Genomic DNA, 24,383 nt, shown 5'->3' on the forward strand with positions numbered 1-24,383 from the left:
AAACAACTGCTACTTCCTCGCAGACAGGGACTACTTTATTTATTGCAGTATGACCAGTTCCTCATGCAGGGCCTGAAAGAAAGTGTGCGGGCGAGGCTGCGGGCACAGTAAATAAAGTGTCTGAGGAAGAAACTATAACCTATACAGCAGAAGATTAGAAGGAAAGAAAAATGCTTTCTACTTTGTTTCTCTGAGTATGTTACTCATTATAGTTTTACAAGGATTAGAGATTTCTTGCTGGGAGGTGAAGCAATTGTTCTCTAAGTAATTGTTCTCTAACTTAGATGGATTCCATAAAGTAAAATCAAATGGTGCTGTAGTCAACCAAGGCCCAAGACTACACTATTTTCCAGGAAGTTCAATGTAAAAGGAGTGATTATAAAATGGTGTCATTGATTTTAAACACCATCAAACATATCAACTAAATGAACATAATCCCCTTAAAGAAACCATTGTAGGAACCCATATACTTCTTCTAGAAATTCCACCATTAATTGAAATTTGTTTAAATTCCCTGTTTGAGAAACTCATTTTCAGTCTGTGGCACATACATTTAATAATCTCCAAAGGGGTGTTTATTTTTTTAAATATTTTAAAGTTATCTAGCGACATGTGTTATGAATAAGCTCATAAAAATTAAGAAATGTTCTTTTGATCTTACTTGAAGTATTTTTATAAATCAAACTTTTCTTGCACATATTTGTAATTTACTTATTCAGCAACCATTTGGTTGAGCTCTTATCATACAAGGCATTGTGTTCAGAAGGCATTTCCTAAATGGTGTGTTTCAAAAATGTTCTAGAATGACAGCAACATAAGAATACATGTAAGGCCCTGAAAACATATAATGAATATTTATAAGAGAAATCTAGCACACAGATTCAGATATGGCTGGAGGACTGACGCAAACCCTTAGACCATCAGACCAAAACTGGACAAGGAAGCACCAGATTACCACTGTGGGAGGAGTCTTTCTCCTTTCCAGGGATTATGCACCAGAGCAGAAACAACACCGGGTTGGCATGAAGGATCCGGAGACAGAGGGGCAGAGGGGCAAGAATGATGGCACAAAACTTCATAAAGAGTGTGGCTCCTAGAGTTCCCTTTTATTAGATGGTGACAAAGTGGAAGATGTGTAGGTTAAAATGGGCTAAAGACACAATGTTAGAGCAAAAATTAGATTCCATGTTCTGATTGAAGGAAGCAACTAATAGAACCCATCAAAATGATCGCTCTTAATAGCAACCTGCTACTTCTCCTTTTCATGTTGAAACCGTATTTAGGAATATAAATTTAGGCCACTTCCTAGGACATAGTCTTTAAAAACTGGTGAACACAAATGTTTCCACAAGGAAACTATAGCCATACCTCAGTACTTGTTGGCTTCAGAACTCATCAAACCTGATACTTGTTGCATTTTCACGAGAAAAAAATGTTTCAGCACTTAGCGCTTGCTCAGGACTGAGTCATGATGCCAACCTGTAAGAGAAAATGTGTCATCGCTCACCACTCGCTCGGTGTATGTCAGTTTTGGCACTTGTCACGAGTTCCAGGGGAGTCAACGATGAGTACTGAGGTACCGCTGTACTTCTCTGATATTTTCTCCTCTGCTGTCTTCCCTCTTTCCAGACTTCAGAAAGGCCCTGCACGACAGATACAGATGAGAAGTCTGCCAGGAAGCACTCCCTTTATGACCCATATATTTATAGTCTCAAGTACTGGAAGACATATAATTCCTGCAATAATCCACAAAGGGATTTATACTGAGGCCTTTCTCAAAAAGAAAATGCCTCACAGGCACAAATCATTACCCTGTTCTTATTTTGTGGTACAAATGGAAGTCATATTCATATGCAAGAGAAGTACAAAAACCACTGCAATTCGGAATCAAAGATCTGTGACTGCTTGTTATTTTTTGTACTGACAGGAGCTTCATACAAATAGAACTACAATAATGTTTTGTTTCCTGGCACCCAAAATTGTAATACTCTTACAGATACTCAACTGTCTGTAGTATTCTTGAAACCTTAAAAAAAATGGCAAAGTGACTACAAAGGAAGAAAAGCATTCTGGATTTTATAGAAAAGAGGGCGAGCAGCAAAATGACACGAGAATGTTACCAGACCTCAGTTCGGCAACCTCAGTACTACAGTTCAGCAAAGAAAGAATTCAGAGCCAAGAAACTCAAATTACAAGAGAAAGTTTATTTAGAAAGTCACAGAGGTAGAAAAGATGAGCCAGCTGGGCTGCATGGACTCAGAAGATGAGTAACAGAGGCAAAAGAAGGGCCCTTGGAGCTTAGGAAAAAGAAAGGCAGAGAGAACACACCTGGGGGAAGGAAAGAGGGAAAGGTGTGGGCAAGCTCCAGAGAAAGAGCTACTGAGTCCTTTGTCTTGAGGGCTTTTCCCAGCTTTCAAAATGCAGGGAGCCTAGGGGAGGTCCCAGGGGAGGATCTCAATAGAATACTCATCAGCTTTCCAGGTGTGTCCTTTCATAGTCATGGTCTCCACTGGTTGGTCAGCACTGAGGCAGGGGTCATTAGTCATTGCATCCAGTCCTGAGGCAGCCATGGCAACACCCCGCCTGGCCTTACTGCTTTTCTGGGCCTGGAGCTTAAAACACAACTGAGGCCTAGATGTTATCCCTGGTTTGACCAAAATTCTGTCTCTGGTCAACAGACCCAAGGCCTTCTTCCCAAGAATATTTGCTGTGGGTCAGAAACTCATTGCTCCGAAGGCTTAATATTTAAGGGAATAGTCATGCAAAGGAGTCACATGAGGCTATTCTCTGTCCCCCTTGTTCTTCCTCTAAGGGGGTCTACCACATGACCATTGATATGCTAGGGGAGAAAGGTCACCCTTGGAAGCAGGGTCCCACCCTGGTTTTGCCTGCTGCCAGGTACCCATAGCTTTCCGCCCTGGCGACCTTCAGTGCGGGGCCTGTCACTCTCTCTCTGCTCATGCCTGTCTAACGGCCGGCTGCAAGAGGACACTGAAAGTGCGTTTTGGAAGTACGTGGAACCTTGGTTCTCACACTTAATTCATTCCAGAAGGCTGTTCAAGAAGTGATTTGTTTGAAAACCAAACCATTTTTTCCCTTTCGAAATACAGTATCAGCACGAAAGGGTTGTCAGGTCAAGAACTAAAGTTTTGCTTGATGACTGAGACATGTTTTCCATGAACAACTTGGTCAAGAGCCGAGTTGTTGGAGATGGGAGATGTTCGGGGGCCGAGGTTTGACAGTACAGGGGACCTTCTTAAGCATGGACTGATTTCTGAGGTAAGGAGGAACATGCCCGGTGGCATGATTGTACAAGACATGCCCACTTTATAAACTGGAAACCTTTTCTACTGCCCTAACCCTGTTTCTCCCTGGGTGACAACTACACTGCCGTCCCATACCAAACTGATTAATCTTTGAAAATAATCAGGAAAAGAGAACTTGAGGGGACATACACAGGTGAATGTCCAAGGGAGGCTAATTACTACACACCCCTGGGAACCATCAGAAACCATGGAAATAAAGGAAACAAATCCCTGGGCTCCACCCCCAGAGAATACTGTGCACAGACCTGGAGTGTTGCACCCACTTTTGCATATTAAAGGATTCACCAGGTGATTCTTAAGACCAGCCAGGATTAGAAACTACTGATCCATTCTGTTCTCCCCACGCAGGAATGGCCACCTCTAAATTAGCCCCAATGAGACAAAAACTCCCCTTTTTTCAAGAAAGAGGAAATTTCCTAGTTTTAAGCATAAAATATATTTACACTTTAAAGCCAAACTGGAAATAGCCTACATATCTAGATTCTATTTAAATCATTACATTTTGATTAAATTTCACTTCCCAAAGTAATTCATTATTAAAATTATATGCACGTTCTCTTTTATTGTTATTTTTACTGTTAGTGCATTTTGAAAAGCTTAAATAAAATAGGAAAGTACATAGGTAAGCAAAGTACAAAGATAAAAACCTGTCAGCTCCAAACCGAATATGTTGATTTATTTTTATATTTGCCTCAGATCTTTTTTGTTATTGTCAGTTTGTTTTGAGAAGTAAAATTTCGGAAGAAATGTTGCTTCCTCTATTTCTCTCGCCAGTTCTATTCTAAACACCATTTCTCCTTCAACAAGATAAACACTATCACAGATTTGCTCTATAAACAGTTTATGATATTATATGTTTACCCCACATCTGTATCCATTCATAATATACATATATTGATTTTTAATTTTACATTAATGAAATCATACTGTATTTAATATTCTGAAACCTTTTTTCTTCTGACATTGAATTTATTTCCTCTTAAATAATGTATGAATGTTCTGTCATATAAATATACCACCACAATATATTTATCCATTCTCTTATTGACATATACCTAAACTTTTAAAAAACTGTTGCCTTCACACACAAAAAAATGCTGCTGGAGCATCCATATATTTCCCTCTTAGTGCATATGTACCAGAATTTCTCAAAGTATATGAGTTTAACTGCAAATTGGTAACATGTATGCATTTTTCAAATTTACTGGATAGTGTCAAATTGTCCTCCAAAGTACTGATTACAACTTTAATCAGCAATGTAAAGTGGTTTTCAGTTTCCCACATTTTTGCCAACATTGACATTATCAGCTCCTTACAAATTGTGTGAATCTGATTGTATCTCAGTGTTGTTTTAATGGGTAACCATTGAAACCCCAATTACCTGGGATATTGAGCATTTTTCATGTTTATCATACATTCAACATTCCTTAACACGTTTATCTTCTTAGCAAAACATTCCCTTAGAGAAATGTCTTGACCTGACATTTCTCTATCTCTCTTTTCATTTTGACTACCTACTTGTTTGCATTTATTATCAGCAATAATGAGTCCATTAAGAGTAGGAATTTACAATGATGAGACAATTCTCAAAACAACTCAATGAAAATGTCAAATCACTTCAACATAGTCTATAAATATTTATCGAGCACTTACTAAGTGGCAGCGTAGTATCACGGTAAAGTGTGTCATCTTTGGGGTTGAACTTCAAGGTTTCAAATCCTGGCTCCGCCATTTCATAGCTGGGTGACCAAGGAAATTTTAACTTCTCTGAGCCACTCCAGCCACATATATAAAACGGAGGTAATAATAGTACCTAACTGTTGAAAGTCATATTAGATAATACACATAAAGCATTTAGCACAGTGTTCAGCATGTAATGTTCCAATGTTAGTTATTATTATTGTTGTGAAGAGGTGATTATTGGTGGGAGGAGAGTGATGGTGATTGTCACGGGTGTTGTCTCCCAGAAAGTAGACTCTAGGTGAAGATTAGCGCACTGAAGTTTCATTAGGGAGCGCTCTTGGGATCACTGTATAGAATGGAAAGGAAGAAAGGAGTTCTAGCCAAACAAATGAGACCAGTATTGATGTACTTTTTTGCAGTGATTCACTATCCATACTTACAGCTTATCAGAAATTTCAAAAGTATTGCCCTCAAACTGTATCAATTATAAAGAGGAAGAGGAGGAGAAAGAGGAAAGGGAATGGGGAAAGGAAGAGGAAGAGGCAGAAAGAAAAGAAGAGTCTCTGGAACTATTCTAACCAGTTTAGGCATGTCAACTAATGTAATCCTCACAAAATCTATAGAGACAGTCCTGGGTTAACAAGTGACAAAAATGTGAGAATTCAAACAGCTGGCCCACGGCTCCACAGCCAGCAAGTTGGTAGAGCTGAAATTGGAAGCCAGGCAGTTGAGCCTCAGAAATCACATTCTTAACCACTGTCCAGTGCTGTCAGAATGGATATCGACACCACCAGAAGGCGTTATTAGTTTATTATGGCCATTTCTATTATTGCTGTCTACCAGACATTTTGCTAGGTGTTTACTTACATTATATAATTTAACCTAATCCTTATAGTAGCTCATCCCCCATTTTACAACTGAAGAAACTAGCAGATGTTAACTTACTTTCCCCACATCATTCACGTTAATAGCAGAGCCAGAATTTTATTCCGTGCTTGTTTGGTCTGAAATTCGGTGTTCTTTCCTACTATAATGTGCTTTTATTTTTGACAAAGGACTTTCTTGTCCAGCAAAGTGATGACTGTATCATACCTTTTACGTCAGGTCTTCCCTCAGATAAATAATATCAGTTTGTTAACTGCCTTTTCTTCGCATTGTCTTACATTGGCATCCTTTGAATATTCTCCATGTGTACCGCCCTGTGTAATTACAGAACCCGAACAGAGCATGTCGAGGTTTGGACAATTTTGAGTACCTAGTGGGGATGTGCCAAGAGTTTCCTACCTTCCCAATTCCCATTTAGCATTTTAATGCCACGACTGCCTTTTCCAGAAGAGAATCTCTGCGCTGACTCATAGGTAGTGTGTGTGCTTTCGGAAGCGACCAATAGACCTGCTTTCTCCTCCGCGCTAACTTCAGAGTTCCAACATGTTCTATTTGTAGAATTGCTTTAAAAATATGCTAAGAATTGTTACTGTTTATCAAGTTTGTGTAGCTGTTACCTGCTCCTAATTATCTCATTTTGAAATTAAAAGATTTTACTGATAATAAAAAAATTTCAGAATCTTTTCTTACTTGATTTATCCAAGAGAAAATTTTATATGGTTAGATAAAACAATAAGGAAAATTTTACATAAATTACTTGTTTCACCTTGTTCAAGAAAAAAAGTATATATGTATATGAATACATATATATATGTATGTGAATACATTGAATACATATATGTGTATATGTATTATATATGTATATGTATATGTATTCATATACATATATATAATATTCTATCTATGAAAGTAAAAAGCCCTAGCTTTTTACATATACATGTATATGTGTTACGTATACATATATGTGTATATACATATGTATATGTATATGTGTGTATGTATATGTATTCATATACATATATATAATATTCTATGAAAGTAAAAAAGCCCTAGCTTTTTTTTTTTTAATGATTATCCACGGCATAAGAATTTTATGGCCAGGGTAGACTTTTAAAAGAGGTGAGCTATACACATGCACCTGTATACTCAGCTACATGAATGAAAAAGCTTGGTTAGCTGCTGCCAAAGGGGAATGTGGGTGCTTAGGGCTCTGCTCAGAGGGTCTTAGGTGATCTGGGAGCCACAGGCATTGGCTACTTCCCTGTCCGGGGTGTAGCTGTGGCTCTAGCAGTACAGGGTGCCTCTAAGCATCTCCTGCTGGGAGTGCTTTCCACCATCCAGGTCACCCTTAAACCCAAATGCTCTTGCTTTGGGACCCCAGCTTGGTACGCTGTGAGACGGGTCTGGGAAAACTGGTGAAGGGGCTTTGTCTCTGCGTACAGAGAGAAAGGAATAGTGACGCAGATGCAGGGTCCACCATCGGTCCTGACCATAGCTAAATAAGTTACTTAATTTTACAGGGGCTTTAGAGCATGAAACGAGAGAGGGAAATAAAGAGAGCGTGAGGACATGAAGGAAATAAAAGTAAACATATTGTTTCTGACCTTTCCTCCCAAGCATCTCTCCTCAGCAGTTCTTGCCCCCTCACTTTCTGCCCAGACAGTAGCGCCTGCGGGAGTAATGAAGCTACCAGGAAGGTGTGCAGAGACAGTTAAAATGCGTGAGGTACTTAAAGTCTCAACCCACATTCAGAAAACAGTTAATTCCGTGTTTCTCATCCCTACTGCAACCTTACATGCCAGTCCCTTAGGTCATCTGTCTCTTTCCCACATGATTCACTGTTAACCCAAGCAACTTCCTACCTAAACATTTCAATAAGTAGTAATCTTGAACTTTTACAAAATACAGTTGACAACCCCACTCTGAGAGAATTATATTTAGTTGGTTTTAGGAAGCCCTCAGACATGGGTGAGTTTTAAAAGCCCAGGTAATGATTCTAATGGAGTCGGGTGAGAATCATGTCCCTCCAACCTCCTCACATACTAGTCTTCAACTTGGTTTCCCTCTCCAAATCCTGCTTTTCTATAAGTGCTTTCAAGTTCAGGCTCTTATTCAGAAATCTCAAGTGATAAAGGGTGTCACTTGTCTTTTAGCTACTAAATGTTGAGAGAACTTTCTGTAATGATACCCTTTTCCATGCAGACCTGAGGTTCTGGGCTACTTCATACACCTTTACCTTCCCTCATTGATGTACATAATTTATCCTCCTGTTCATTCTCCAGGCTTTTTACCATCATTCTGGAAACATCTATGAACATATAAATCACCCATCTGTCACCCTGGCTTCCTGGTTCTTTAACCCTTACAATTAATTCCACTTAACCCCTTCTTTCCTCATCTTCAGCATTAGCACAATTTGAGCTTCTCATTATCCACAGCTGCTCCACCTCAGGAAGTGTATATACACCATTGCTTCACCTGCCAGCATAATCTCCTGTCCTCCCAGCTTTCACCCACCACACCTTCAATCTCTACCTGGTATTGATCCAATCTTTGAATGTGTCTGATTCCTCCTGTACTTCATCCTGGTAAGGGGTTCTCTTCTTTCCCCATTCAACCTAGTCCACTAGGCACATTATACTAATCACTTCTTCACCATCCTTCACAATCCCTTTCTGCTTCATTGGAGGCACCTGCCTGCAAACTCCCCAAAATGAATCAAGACACCATCTGACTATTCCACTTCTACCTTTTGTAATATACACATTCATAGTACCTGGTCTTGGGTTTGTGGCCACAAAGAGAATAAATATATCCCTAATACTGGCCAGTAGTACATTCTGTTAATCACAAAGAGTAAACATAATGTAATAAAAGCTTATATTTAAAGTGAACTGTCATTTTATCCTCACATCAACCTGAAGAGGCAGTTGCACTTATTACTCCCATTTTACAAATGAGGACGATAAAGCTTAAAGAGGTAGATGGCCTGAGGTCACGTGGGTGTCACCACTGTAGTGAAGCCTATGTTCAAACCAGAGCTATTTGACTGTTGAGCCTGAGTTCCTGAACTGGCATTTTACAGAGCCTACGTCTGTGCTGTACAGCTGTCCTCAAAGGGGTCCGGTAATGAGATTGATATTTAAATTGTGTTTCTCTATGCAGTCATTGGTTTAACAATATGATTTGGCTAGAGGTTATATTGCAGACTTTCTCTTAAGGTGAACTAATCAATATTTTCTATTTAAATGAAATCTAAAATGTTAGTAAAGTTTATTTACACTCTGTCCTAGACTCACGTGCTTCCCTATCTTATTGATCTCTGTGTTCAGAATATAACCCATCTACCTGAAGACCTGTCATTAAATGCCGGCTTCATGTAGAACTATGTAGCAGTGTTGTAGATTCCAGAGAAACCAGCCTCTCGTGTCAAAACCACACAGGTGGTAAATTCAGGTAAAACTAAGGAACAGAGAATGGCTTTCATGTTTCAGAAATTAGTTCTGAATTGCTGAATTCTGAAACCGCTACACTGGTTTCCCCTAAAAGAAGAGGAGTGTGTCTCTAGAACTACCTGTGCATTAGGATGGACAACTCCCCTTCTTTGGATTTCATCCATCTCTCTGCTGGCTTCCCTGTCACTTATCCCCACTCTTACGCCCATGATCACTCTGTTCTGCACCTTCTGAAGTGGCAGATGTGCCAGTAGTCACTCAGGCCATGAGGACTTAGGAAACAATCAAAGTCAAGCTGCTAAAGCAAAGCATTTTGCCCCGCTGCCCTGAGTGTTAAGGTAAGTACCCATCACAAGCATGGGCTTGGGTGGAGAGAACCTGGATTTTAGGTCCCTTACCCTCACATATGTGACTTATGGGCATGCCATTTTAGCCTCCTAAATGTTAGCTATCTCTCGTCTTCAAGATGGGAATAGAAATATTTTACCTATAAGACAAGTCAGATTTTTCTCTTGAAATACCTATAAGAGATATGATCCCTTATACCTATAAATAACAGAATACTACTCTTCCTTAAGATTAAAGTCAATAAAAGCTCTATCAACATTTCCACCCACATAAAAATGAATAGTCTTTATTTTCTTATAATTTAGTTACCAACTAATCCAGGTTGCTTGATATTATGAATTTTCTAAAAATGGAATTGGATTCAAATTTTCCAACTCACCCTCACCAAATCCATTTAATTCTTCCTATTTTCACATTATTTAAAAATATTTTCCAAGACAAGGAAATATGGTGCTAACTCCTTTGGAGGTTAAATAATTGGAAAGAGAAATGTAAGAAGACATAAAACAAAACCTCCAGCTTTCAAATAAAATGTTCTTAATAGTTATGCAAGCTTGACTGTGCAGACTCACTCCATGGATTTTACATGTTATCAGTGCCAGCAACATATGGGGAGCGGATGATTTCTGCCCACACTGTGTGAGCGGCTTCCCTCGTAAGTCCCCAAAGTTAATCATGACAAAAAGCAAGCTTGTCGATTCCCTTTAAGAGCCTGAAGCAATTTGCTCAGCAACCACATTGCTAAGGTCGAGATAAAAGAAAGGAGCACTGAGGGCAACAAAAAAGGATTAAAAAATATAAAAGAATGTGTACAGAATTAAAACAACCTGGTAAGGAGTGACTGCTCGTGGATCATTTTATCATATTACTCTGGACACATATTGCCAGTTATAAAGATGACTTAAGAAATTGAGGTTTTAGGGAAATAATCGACTGTGCTAAGTTCTGACACTACATTCCCTGTTCATTATTCATTCAATAATTGCAAAATGAATGAGTGTGAGTCTTATATTCAACAAATTCACACTTAATAAATGGTAAAAAAAAAAAAAAAAGAAAGAAAGAAAGAAAAAGACCCAAAGCAGAACACATAAGCATTATCTTTATAAGAGCAAGCTACATTCAAATTTATAAGGAAGATGAAGGTCAGGAGTCAGAATTCCTGCATTCCAGACATACGCCTCCTGACCTTCAGTTGTGTAGAAGGAGCCCATTTCCCCTTGATGGTCAGGAAAATTTACCCCACCCAGTACAGTAATCCCTGTTTTTGCCAGTTGGTTCAAAGTCATGAGATACACAAGGTTACCAGGTAGCAGTCTTAATTTCCAACTCAGTGGATTATATCCCTTAGCACAAGCATTACTCCCATTGGAATTATAAACTCTAGCAAGCAGAGTCAGAAAGTTCTGTCCCATCATTTCTGGTCCCTGGCTGAGAGAATCCTGGTTATGATTGAAACTGTACCAAATACTGAATGTTGCTTTAGAGCCTATGCTATATCCTGGAAGACAGCCCCCAGCCCCACAAGATATTGCATCCTAGCTGGTACCATAGCTAAATCCTTAAAAGGTCATTCCACCATTCTATCAAATCAGTTGTTTTGAAGCAAATGAGGAACATGGTAAGTCAGTGAGTTCCATGAACCATGAACATTTTATTTGCTGTGAATTGATTTCCTTGGTCGTAAGTGATGCTGTGTAAATGCCATGATGATTGATAGGCATTCTATAAGCCCATAGATGGTAGTTTCGGCAGAAGCACTGCCAACATGGAAGGCAATGTGGAAGGCAGTGTGAGCACTCGGCAGTGGCTGTAGCCCCATTGGCCTTGATGAGCTGGAGTTCCTGTTGCTGACTGAGCCCATGCATAACCTCCGTCCTTGCCACCATGGCCTTATTATCCTGATCGCAATGGTAAGAGGTAGGAGTAGTTAGGGAAGGAGCCTCACTGACATTCACAAAACATGTTACTCTATCTGCCTTATTATTAAAATCTTCATCTGCTGGGATCACCCTTTGGTGAGCATTCATATGGAACACAAATATCTTTTTGCTGGGTGCCCATTCAGTTAGGTCTGTTCACATACTTCCCCCAACTTCCTTGTCACCAATATTCTAACTGCATTCTTTCCAAGTCCCTAATTATCCAGCTAACCTTTTAGCCACAGTGCAGAGATAGGAATATACCCATAACTGTAGTCACCTCTCCTTCTAGGAAGAATGTGTAAATTGAATTTCTGCCCATTATTGCTCTTGCTCAGGGGCATCCTGGAATGGGGCTCATATGGTGCAGACATTCATGATGTGGTGCCTGTGCATTTTGCAGAACCGTGTGTAAAACCAAGCCCAATTTCTTTCTTCTACAGTCATCTGGACATAGAGAACTCTCTGTGAGACCATAGGTTGAGAAGCTTAGGAGAAAAAGCAATGTAGTTAGGAGTAGAGTCTGTGGACATCTAGACCACTTCCTCTTGTGACTTGTGCTTTCAGGAACTACTTGAGCTGCATCTAGTATGTACCCCTTCCATTTGATAATGGAGTGCTGCTATATGTGTCAAAGTTTATATAGCTCAGGTACGTGGTAACTTAGTGGTCTGTAGTCGAATGTTCAGTCTGCTGAAGCCAAGTGGCAAGCCAAAAGATGCTTCTCAACAAGAGAATATTTTCTCTCATAGAGAATGTCAAACTTCTCTCCAACATTATAATCTTCCCTGAGATTCCCCTGTAGGATCCTACCAAAGATTCCATAAAACATTCCTATCCACACTGACATTTTAAGTCACATTTAATCTGGTGGAGGACCTCTTGAGCTGAAGGATTCCCTTCTAAACAGTTACTTGCATGACTCTTGGCAGGACACTGCAGTTCTTCGCTAATGGGGTCTCTCCAAAGGGCTGTTTGACTGTCTTCCCCCCAGAGCAAATAAGCCGAGGGGGCAGCAAGCATGAAACAGTGACACATTTTATAACATTATTTCTTCCACTATATTCTACTCGAAAGTAAGGCACTAAGTCCTGCCCTCACACAAGGGGAGTTGAATTGGGCTTCACCTTTCGGAGGAAGAAGTTGAAAAATTTGTGGACATATTTTAAGACCACCCCATACCTTATTTATAACACTGAAAAATAAAAATCATCAGCCTTATATAAAAATATTGAATGCATCTCTCACAGTTTGCCTCTATAAAATGCCTAAAATTAACTCCTGGATCACGGCACACAATTATTTGATGGCTTCTAATAACAAGGCAAAACAGGCTTATAATGAGCCTTTACTAAGTTTGATTTGTTCACAAGCAATGGGCCTGTATGATTATTCCATTGCACGTCACCAATGTCAACTTAGTATTAAAAAACTCATTCAAAATTCTTCCAATATTTTATTATTAATGAAGTTACATTTTTCCTATCATGATTAACATTTTATATTTCTTCTTTTATAAATTGCCTATTTATAAGTGCTATCAATTTGTCTCTTAAGATGTTTTATGTATTGATTTGGGAAAACTCATTATACATAAAATTATTAATCCTTTACCTGTCATTTTTATAAGTAGTTTACCAATTTATCATTAATTTAATATATTTTTAGGTACAAATGTTATATTTTGAGTTGTCAAATAAATCTACCATTTTCTTTGTAAATTCTTACACAGCTTCTGTGTTGCCAGGTTAGGTCATTAATTTCAGCAAATGCTTTAAGGAAATATTCATTCAGTACAATTAACTCCTTTGTTCTTTGTAATAAATATTCTTCCTTCAGGAGTCCAGGGCAGGTTACATTATTTGCAAGGCCCTGTGCAAATGAAAATGTGGGGGCCCTGTGCAAAAAGCAGGAAAAAGGTGTGGTTAAAAGTACTAAAATTTGAAATCTTTCCTTTCTTTCATGGTGTTTCTCTTAACTTGTCATGGCATTTTTTATTTGCTATTTGTTATTCTAATTAAAGAATAATTAAAATTCAAAGTATTCACATGAATTTTACCATTTGTCTTTATACTGTTCAACAGCAATTTTAAATGCAAATATAAGGACATTTAACTTGCATGTTAAGTCGCTGTAAGTCCACAATTCACAGTTATAGCTCATACAAGCATATGCATTTCGTTCTTACCAAAACTCTGGAGATGATGCACAAAACTAACTCAACTGTTTTTTTATTTTGCTTCCTGTTCAATACACATTCTACCAACATTCTCTACCTTCAGCTTACTGATGCATAAGGAAGGACTGGGAGGAAGATAAACTGTGTTTCTCTTCCCATTGTCATCATTTTCTTTGTAAGTGGTTGGCTAATATGAGGGGTAACAAGAATAAGCAAGAATTTGCTAGTCCTCCTCGGTAATTTGTTTTCAGAAAGCCATGGCCTTTTTTATATTTGAAGCAAGTTCCTATTCCAAAGAAAATCCTGGGCTCTCTGGACCATTAGTGCATATCTTATGTAACACACTTAATTTGTACACCCTTTGAATCTTGCCAAAACTCCACACATTGTGAGTCCACCATAATCGTGTGCTTCCAGGGCATCTTGAAGACTGCACACAATGAAGAGGAAAGGAGAGGTCCTTATACACACTGTTCACATCTCCTCTGTTCACAACATGCTTCATTGTCCTGCTGGACTTCACTTACATATCACAAGTTCAGAGATAAAGTTATTACGAATTAAAAGGCAAAGACAATAAGGCATTAAACCAGATGTGAAGCCTCTCAGAGCATGGGGCCCTGTGTGACCATGAAGCTAGCTCTAAAAACCTGCAACTAACTTCCAGGAATGTTTCCCACTGAAAATAAACCACACAAAATAAAGGTGATTGAAAGTCATAATGAACGAAAATCTACTACTAAAAGAAAATGAAAAATTGGTAAGAATTTAAGTTCAATGTCCATACACAATACAGAGAAAGAGGCATTCATAGACTGATACCATCAATCAAATGGTTTGGATTGACATTTGCAGAACACTCATCCAACCAAAGCAGAAAATACATTCTTCTGAAGCCTGTATGGAACATTCACCAAAGCAGCCATGGGCCGGTGTGGGGAGACTTCACAAAGAAATATTATTCAGTGATCAGAAGAAATGAGCTATCAAGCCACAAAAAGACATGGAAAAACCTTAAATACATAATGCTAAGTGAAGAACCTAGTCCAAAGGCTGTGTGATTCCTACTATATGGCATTCTAGAAAAAGCAAAGCTTTACAAGCAATAGAGAGATCAGTGATTGTCAGGGATTTGAGGAAAAAGGAATAGATGTATGAATAAGGGGGGCAAAACTATTTTTCAGAGCCATGAAAACTATTCTGTACAACATTGTACTGGGGAACACGTGGCCTTATACATTTGTCAAAGCCTGTAGAACCTGTACAGTACGAAGAGTGAACTTAAATGTAAATTATGGATCTCAGTTGATAATAATATATGAACATTGGTTCTTCAATTATACCAAATGTACACACTAATGCAAGATGCTAATAATAAGGAGAACTGGGGAGAAGGGTTAGATAGGGAGGCATATGGGAATTTTACAATTTCTGTGAACAAATTCTGTTAATCTGAAACATCTATAACAGAATAAAACCGATTCATAAAAAGCAAAACAAAAGTGAACCTAGTAAAGATGGTCCTTACTATTTATTCAGAATCCCATAGAATTGTTAGATGTATTCTAGTTTATAAGAATTGAGACTTATCATTTTGTCAGTGTGCCTGAGAATTAGAATGGATTTTCAGAGATCATCTTGTTTAGCTTCCTTCCTCAATAAATCTCTTCTCCAAGATATATAGTACAAAATCCAAAGAAAAATATAACACAATAGCAAATAACCAAGAACCTAAATAACAAAAATACAACACAGAATCCCGGGGAAACAGACCAGCGCTGACACAGATGTGGCACACATATAGATTAGAAACACGTGTGTTACATTTATATGGAGGGAAAAGCAGAAATCCTTTAACTCAGGGCTAGCTCACCAAAAGAAATATTCAAGAATTTTGGTGCTAATCCCTTTAACCTATTTTCATTATTCTAAGAGAAATCCATAGAACTTCATAAATAAAAATATTGTCAAGGGGAGTGATGCTGACCCTGCCATAGGGAATCAGGCTGAACCTCTCAGACAGCTTTTGTTAAAGTAAGGGATAATTCTACATAGAATTTTTGATTACTTTTTAAACATAAGCAGGTTTTACATTGAGTATACTCACAGGGGATTCATATCTGAAATTTGTACAAGGAGGATAAGAAGAATCTAGGAAATTTGCCATTATATACAATATGGTATCAGACAATCATTCTTTACCATTCAACTTCCAAGAAGCAATACAGTTGAAAATATGCAGTATAACAAAAATTGCCTCACCAAGATTCACTGTTACCTAAATATCATGTAAAGATTTTGAAATGTAGATTTTCTGGTTGATCCCCAGAAATTCTGATTCAATTACTTGGAAGAGGGCCTAATCCTCTGAAATAAAGCCTAAAATAAAATTATCCTATCTAGATCAATAAAAATCCTGGTGGGCCAGAGCGGGTAACAGCAGCCACTGACCAATACTCAAATCAGACACCTCTCTGAGCCCTTCAGCCTTACCTGGCCTGCCCAGCTGCAGGGCCCTCCTGCCCAGCACGAGATACAGGCAGAACTAGGTTATTGCCCGCTTGACTTCTTGCTCAGTATTCCCCACCAATACGTCAGTTATAACAATTCCTAGGCAATTTGAAAAAATGTCTATTCCTCTGTTACCATTAAGATAGTTCATTGCTGCTTCTACTCTCAAAAACAGCAAGTGCAAACAGGACACACTGATACTTTATATTATTTTGTCCTCATTTTGTAAGTCATCCACAGATGTCTGATCACACAAACTTGATTCTCATGTGGTCTCATGTACAGACCACACATTATTGTTTCTCATACGCCCCAATAGCAATGAAACATAGTCAGGATGAGGTTTCCTCAACATGTTTCCTCTTCTCTCTAGCGGACGTGCACAAATTTGTACCTGTCACTTGAAAGTGGTCTTCATCCTAGGAACCTTTATGAACATACATGGATTTCAACTCTACCTGTATATTGCTTTATGTTTCACAAGTCAAATTTATAATAAAGTGCCTAACACAGTGATGGGAGTGTTTCTCTTTTATTATTGGCTTATAATACTCATTCTCTTTTGGCATTCACTTAATATTAACTATTCCCACTTATAGAGAAAGTGAGGCCAAGAATTTAGATGAGCTGCTTCAGCAAAATCCTAATTCAAACAAATTTCATTCCAGTGATAATATTTGTTCATAGGACAAAAAACACCTAACAGCATATTCTGTCTTCGGTGCAGCTGTATGGACAAGGCGGCCTCAATCCTGTTTTCAGTTTCCTTAGGGCAGTTCACAGTGTTCAGTGAACAAAATGCTGCGGGGGTGGGGGGGTCAGCAAAATAAAATGCTTCCATTCCCAAGGGATTCTACAGGATTTTATGAAATCCTCTAGAGCATATTATTACAAGCATATCATGAAAATTAACTGAAAATTAAAGCCTGGTGATAAACTACATTTAGAAGTAAAGATTCATCTGAGAGTACCTTATGACATCGTATGAAGGCCTTGAATAAACTAAAACTATATTCAAACATAAAAATCAAAGGGAAATTCTAATATATTGATGTGGCTTAAATCATTTGCTGCCTAATTTCGTCCTTCCTAGCTTCCCCAAGTTTCCTTTCTCTCCTGAAGCATTTATGGACAGCCATATTTCTTTATATGAGCAAAATGAGACACTTAAAATTGTTAAGAATACATGGCTCTGTTCTCAAAAGCTATGATTCATCTTGAAAGAGTTATTTTTCTTGAAAGAATTATTTTTGTTGTTTATGACAGAAAGATATGCTTCCATAATAAGTTGTAACAAAATTATTGGAGCAAATTATTTCTGAATACAACTTGAAGTATACGTGAACCACAAAACTGCACGGTAGCATGACATTTCCAGGGAAAGGAAGAGGAATTGAAGGAAAGAGCCATAATAAATCCTTCTGAAATCCTATTATTTGTTCAAGAAATATTTATTCAATATTCCTGGCAGGGTGCTTTTAAGCCCATCGTTTTCCTGACTGTGTTTTGTCTTGTATAAGTATGGGCTTAAAAAGGCACCTGGTCTAGTCCTTCAGGGAACTCCAGTAGTTGCAGCTGATGTCCCAGATTTTATAAAGTGGGCCTTTAGACTTACCTCCTTTTAAGTAATTAGTTTTAATCTGTTTGAAAGCCCTATTTACTTTGTCTGCAATGTTCTGCTCTGAGCAATGGCCTTTAATAAAATGGTTTCTAGGGAGTTTTGATTAAAGATACTTCACCAAAATAAAAACCTTAAAAGCTGTAAAACCACAGAGACAAAAAGGACAGGAGAATAACCAAAACAGAATTTTGGAGGCTAGAAAACAGATGGATATGGAGGAACTTCTTGGAAAACTTGAGAAAGATAAATTCTAAGCTTCAGTAGTAGAAGCTGCTCAGTAACATGAAATAATAACAGAACTTCCAAACCGTGCAAAACTGATGGCTGTGAGGTTGATGATGTGGCTGAAATGCAGGGGGTCATTTTAAGGAGCAGTTAGACTCTCAGGGGTCTCCCTTCGCTCTCACATCTAAGTGACTACCTCTGCCCAACCTCAACAGCAAATTGGAGAATTATTCTTTGGAGAGGAATAAAGCACAAGTCCTGTGATCTACAGATGTTTCTATAATCTAGTAGTGTGTAACAAACTACTCCCCAAAACATAGTGGCATAACATAATCATCTACTATTACACTTTATGGTTCTGTTGACTGACTGGGCTGGGTTGGGCAATTATCATGGGGCTCTCTAGCGCAGTTATAAACAGATGGTGGCTGGGTGGGAACCTCTGAAGACTTGGATGGGTGGATGTCCAAGATGAAGTCTGCACTCACACGTCTGGCTCTTCACCTGGGATGCTCGGAAAAACTAAAGGATGACCAGATATTATTCTCTTCACTCAGCCTCTCTATGTTGCTAGTTTGTCTTCATCACAGCTTGGAAGTCTTTGATTAGTTTAAATCCTTCCACAGAGGTTGGCCTCTCCCAAAGCAAGCATTCCAACAAACCCAGGTGGAAGATACAAAGAGTCTATGATATAAAATTACAAGTCATGCAGCATCACTTCTGCCGCGTATATTGGTCATAAGAGAGTCCCAGGCTGTTTTAGATGCAAGACAAGTGAACTATACAAAAGTAGAAATACCAGGATGTGTAATCATTGGGGATGGGGACATTTTTAGAGACTAGCTACCACAAGAGGACAAATACCAGATGCAGCTGGGGTTTGGAAGATACTAAAAGAGATATTAAACAAAACACCAAACCTTTCCTCCCTTTCCTCATTGAATGCTCAGAATGTCTCAGACCTTCCAAGATCGAAGTGCTCTGTCTGAGAAGCCTGGAGTACACACACATAGCACCTCATTTCGGCCTTTCACTCCCTACTCCTAAGTGTGAGCTGACAGTTACGGAGCATCAGTGTGAAAATACTCCAAAAGAAACAAAAAAATGAAAAGGAAGTGAAAAAAAACAATGGTGGGTAAAGAAAACCTCAAATCATATTTTTACTACTATCAGAAAGAAAAGTCAATACAGTAAAATCTTGAAACAAAAGCAGGGATCTATAAAAACAGTAATATGCAGGGAATGAAAAAGAGCTCTTCAAAATTATACAAACAACAAAGACAATGTGTGAGTGAATGGGGTATTGTGAGTTTGTATATGATAGAAAAATATGAAAAAATTAAGTTAAAATATTGGAAGATATAGACTTTAAAATTAAGACATAAAAATTAGGGAAAATGTTTGTATAATTATAGGATCATTTCACAAGTTTTAGGATCCAAATTAACAGATGTTCCAGAGAGAACAGAACAAAAAAATGGATAGAAAAATTTTCAAAGAAACAATTCAAGAAAATTTCCCAGAACTAAAAGGACTGAATTTCTCATTCAAAGGAACTGTTACAGCCTGAATTGTGTTCCCCCGAAAGATGTTGAGGTCCTAATTCCCAACACTTCAAAGTGTGACATCATTTGGAAATAGGGTCTTTGCAAATATAATCGAGTTAAAATGATGCAGTTAAGGTGGGCCCTACTCCATTATGATTGGCATCCCTACAATAAGGGGAAACTTGGACACAGGTATAGATACATGCAGGGAGAAGGCCATTTGAAAATGAATGCAAAAATTTGGGTGAATCATCGACAAGCCAAGGAACATCAAAGATTGCCGGTAAGCCTGCAGAAGCTATGGGAGACACATGGAACAGATCCTCCCTCACACCCTTGCTGCCATCTTAATATCAGATTTGTAGCCTCCAGAACTGTGAAGCAACAAATTTCTGCTGTCTAAGGCCACTATTTTGTAGTACTTTGTTATGGGAGAGGTGTGAAACTAACACAGGGATCTTCTTAGTGTCCAGTGTAGAGATGCAGTAGACCCACAGCAAAGCACATGACTGAAATTGCAGAAACTTGGGTGAGGATGGAGAGAAGATTCTAAACGCTTCTGGGGAGAATAGTGTAGATGATTAAACTACAAATAATGTGTTAGGGTAGAATACAGACATGTCAAACATTTCATTTCTAGAGCATCTGTAGAATGACAAGGGCCACCAAAAAACAGAGTAAACAAACAGGAAGATATGGGATGAAGGAAATGGAACCCAGCCGAAGAGACAAATGGAGGTTGTTGCCAAGACGGTTGTGAGAGGAATTTTCAGGACCAGGGCTGTGTCTTAGAGAGTAGCCAAATCAGTGTAAGGATGGTGGGTGAAGGAATAAGCATTCACGGAAAAACAAAGCTCCAAGGAAATAACAAAAAGTAGTGCAAGAAAGAAAAGAATATTAACCTATGGTTGTAAATAAGATTTTTAGAGCTGTGCTGATATAAGTACTACATATAGATTTAAATTAAAAAATTATAAATAATTGGAGAGGAAAAGGGAGAATTTTTAATTATGTGGAGTATGGGTGAAAAAGTACTAAATACTAATCTTGTACAATGAAGAATTAGTAGTGATTCTATATTAAAAACATAGAATCATAAACAATACTTATGGGTATGAACATTACACCCCCAAAATGGAAAGAGATTGCCTTTGGGGAACCCAAAAGGAGGAGTAGGTGGAATACTGCTATTTTTCATCACAAGCCTTGTAGATCTACTTCACTATTCAAATAGTATGCATACATAAATTGGAAAGAACTAAAAATGAGTGAATCTCTTCTGAATAAGTCTGTATTTGAAGTGTAAAGGTAAATCTATGGCTCACCATACTCCAGGCCAGTGATTCTCAAAGTGTAATGTGCTTGGAATAGCCTAGTACCTTGTCTAAAAGACAAGGCTGCAGGAGGACTCGATATTGTGCATTTACCATAGGCTCTCAAGCAGTGCCAATCCTCTGGTCTACGGGCCACATTTTGAGTAGCAAGGCTCCAGGACAGTGTTTTCAACTCAAGGTACATATTTTAGTGCTTTTTAAACACTTCTGATGGTTAGATCTATTAAATTCCTTCGACGACCCCCATAATGCTGTTGGCCTTAGAATTCAAACCTCTCAGAACAACACACAAGGCTCCTTCATACATAATCCTTGCCCTGCCCTCCTGCCACCGCCTCTTTCCTACCAACAGCTCCAGCTACTCGAACACCCAAGCAGCCCAGAGCGCCTGCTGCACAAATGAGCTAAAGATAGGCTCTGTGTACTGGCTCCTGGGTTGCTTACATCTTCACAGGAGGCTGAGATTTGTTAGCTCAGAAGCTGACTGGTGCCAAACTCCAATTTTTATACATCTGTTTATTTTAAAAACAGCACAAATAAGCAGGTTTTTAGCCATTTAGAGCCTGCTTGCTTACCATACCCTCTCAAACCTCACCCGCTATATGCTGACAGTAACAAGAGGAGGCCTGGGCTGTAGAGATCTCGAGATGCTCTGCCCATCAGAGCTACGTGACACGCAGACTCCCTGTGCTGCTGAGCTGCCTCATCTGGACACAACAGTTCCCTGTCCAACTCCCTGATCTCCCTCTCCTGTCTACCCGCCTGTCCCCCACTAAATTTCCTGCCCTCCTCTCCTTCTGTTGCTACCAGTGCCTAAGCCTTTGGACAGAATCCTGCTGTGAGGGACTTGCCATGCCCGTGTACTTGTCAAAGTACTGCTCGTAAAGTTTGTATGTACAACTGCCTTTTCAGGTCCTATCTTTTTCCTTGATTACTCCTAACCCCACCCCCACGAGACTTTAAACGCCCTACAATCCACCCTTCTCTAGTTGGCTAATTCCCTTATATTCCTTAAGACTCATCTTAGGCGACAAGCCCTCCTAGAAGCCATCTTTGACCTACAATATGGAAATCTGATATGTGCCCTGCCTTGCATTACCTCTACTCGGAACATGATTACAAATCAGAAGCTCCCAGAGTTATTTTTACCTTTGCTAATTTCTAAAATACAACAGGGAAAACTTCCCTTTCCTTCTAGATAGATGGGGTCTGGGTGTTCATTCAGTCAACCCATATTTATTGAGCAGCAACTATGTACCTACCAAGTAAAATGTCTAGATTGGATTTTCAATACTAAAAAAAGGAAATGATGGAGTTTCTGCCCTTGTAGACTTTTTAAAGTCTACTGAAGGGGGCAGGCATTAGTCACATGAATAATATTAAGTGCAACTGGGGTGAACACCATGGAGGCAGGTACGCAGAAGAGATTATAGGCCACAGTTTAGGCCAGCAGTCCAGAGTACAGCACACACAAAACAAACTTTAACTTCCTTCTATCTTGGAACGAGGACCCCTTGGACTGCTCTTCTCTTTCTCGACTCTGCCATTGGCTGTGCAAGCTAGAATTATTATGCCTGTCTTTTACAGTAAAGGATTCTGAGCTCTTGAATTTGCTTACTTCTAATGGCACTGAACTCACATGGACTCTCAAAGAGAACTCTTGGTGCTGCTGAAGATGCTCTCTTGTCCAAACGCAGTGTGGAGACAACGTTGCCATATATCAGGCACATATTTCCATGAAGACTGTAAATGATCTTTCCTTCACTTAAAAAATGTTAGGATTAGAAATGTTATACTCCATAGCATATTTTAAAATGAAATTAATGTTAAAGAAGATAATCACCATCAGTATATGAACATGGTGGACATTTTGCTATATTTCCTCTCCTTTGTTTCTATGCCTGTGTAACAAATATATTAACTGCTGTCCCAGCTCAGATTCTGTTTCCAGTCTACTCCAGCCATCATCTCCTCAGGGGACATCTAAATCCCCTACAGATTTCAGTTAGTGGAGTGCCTGCAAGAATAAGTTGGTTGAAGGCTCTGGGGTCCTAATCTGGGGTAATTGGTAAAATTCCTGAATTAGCAACCAGAGGACTGTTTGGCATTGAGTTGGTGTCTACACGTCCGTGGTACTTGTAAGACAAGGCTCTATTTTCCTCCCCAAGGATTGAGGTATTTCGATTCCTTCCTCCCATCTGCTTGTTCTCTCAGGCTGCGTCTTCTGCTTCGCAACTCTGTCTTTCAGGGAATAGAAAAACCTGCTCCTCAAGCAAGCCTGTGAATGTTTTTAGGCAGCACATCAGTAGCTTGCAATTTCTATCTTTGGGAGTTAGTCCTTAAAGCAGTTTCTGATGTGGGTAATCCATGCCTATCAGGTGAAATGGGCTTGGAAAAAGGCCCATTGGAGTAAGGAGAGAATTCTATGATCTAGGGAGGAGAAGAAGACCCAAGAATAATACCCAATATGGATGAATAATCCCACACACATAGATGCACCTTTTATTTTGCATAATGAAAAGCTTACATAGGCACTTTTGTGTCTTAATCTTTTTTTGAATAATACATTCTAAGCATTTTGTCCAGCTTATAAAATATTCTTTGACGACTTCATTTCAATGTTTGTAGACTGTTCCATCCTCTGGTCTGTGAGCTGCTTAACTGTTTGTCAACTAGTAATTGCATGTAAGAAGCTCAGGTTCTGGATTCAGACAGCCCAGGTCTCCTACCACCACCCTGTGATGTTGAAAAAGATACTTCTTTGTATACTTCCTTCTCTGTTGCTACTCTCTGGCTGGTTTACTGTATTCCAGGCACACAGGTTTCCTTCCTATTCCAACGCAAGGCAACTATCTTCCAACCTCTGGACTGCAGCGCCTTTAAGCACCCTACTCCCTCTACATAGAATGTCTTTATTTCCCCATGTCACCCCATCTTCCCACCTTCGTCTGGTTAGCTCATACTTCTACACATGCACACTTAGGCATCAGAACATGTTATTCCCCTTCCCATATACTCTCATGATGCTGTCGGTTACTTTACAGCACTTCATGAAAATATGATTAGTTTTGATTGACTATGTAATGATTTAGTCGATGTTCTTCCCCTGGCTTGTCTCTAAGCACGTGAAACAGGAATTGTGACTGGCTTCTTGACAGTCATCACTGTGCTCCTATTGTCTTTCACAAGTGCAAAGTAAATAGTAAGTAAATACTTGTTGAGTGATTGAAAGAAGAAAGGAAAGAAAATGCATATGAATGAGTCTTGTTTTTCTTCTGGTATTATTTGTCTTTAAAATTTTCATTAGCTTATTAATGTGCATTTTATACCTCTCTCTTCTACCTACA

The sequence above is a fragment of the Desmodus rotundus genome, chromosome 10 (genome assembly GCF_022682495.2).
Source record: "Desmodus rotundus isolate HL8 chromosome 10, HLdesRot8A.1, whole genome shotgun sequence".
NCBI classification, from domain to species: domain Eukaryota; kingdom Metazoa; phylum Chordata; class Mammalia; order Chiroptera; family Phyllostomidae; genus Desmodus; species Desmodus rotundus.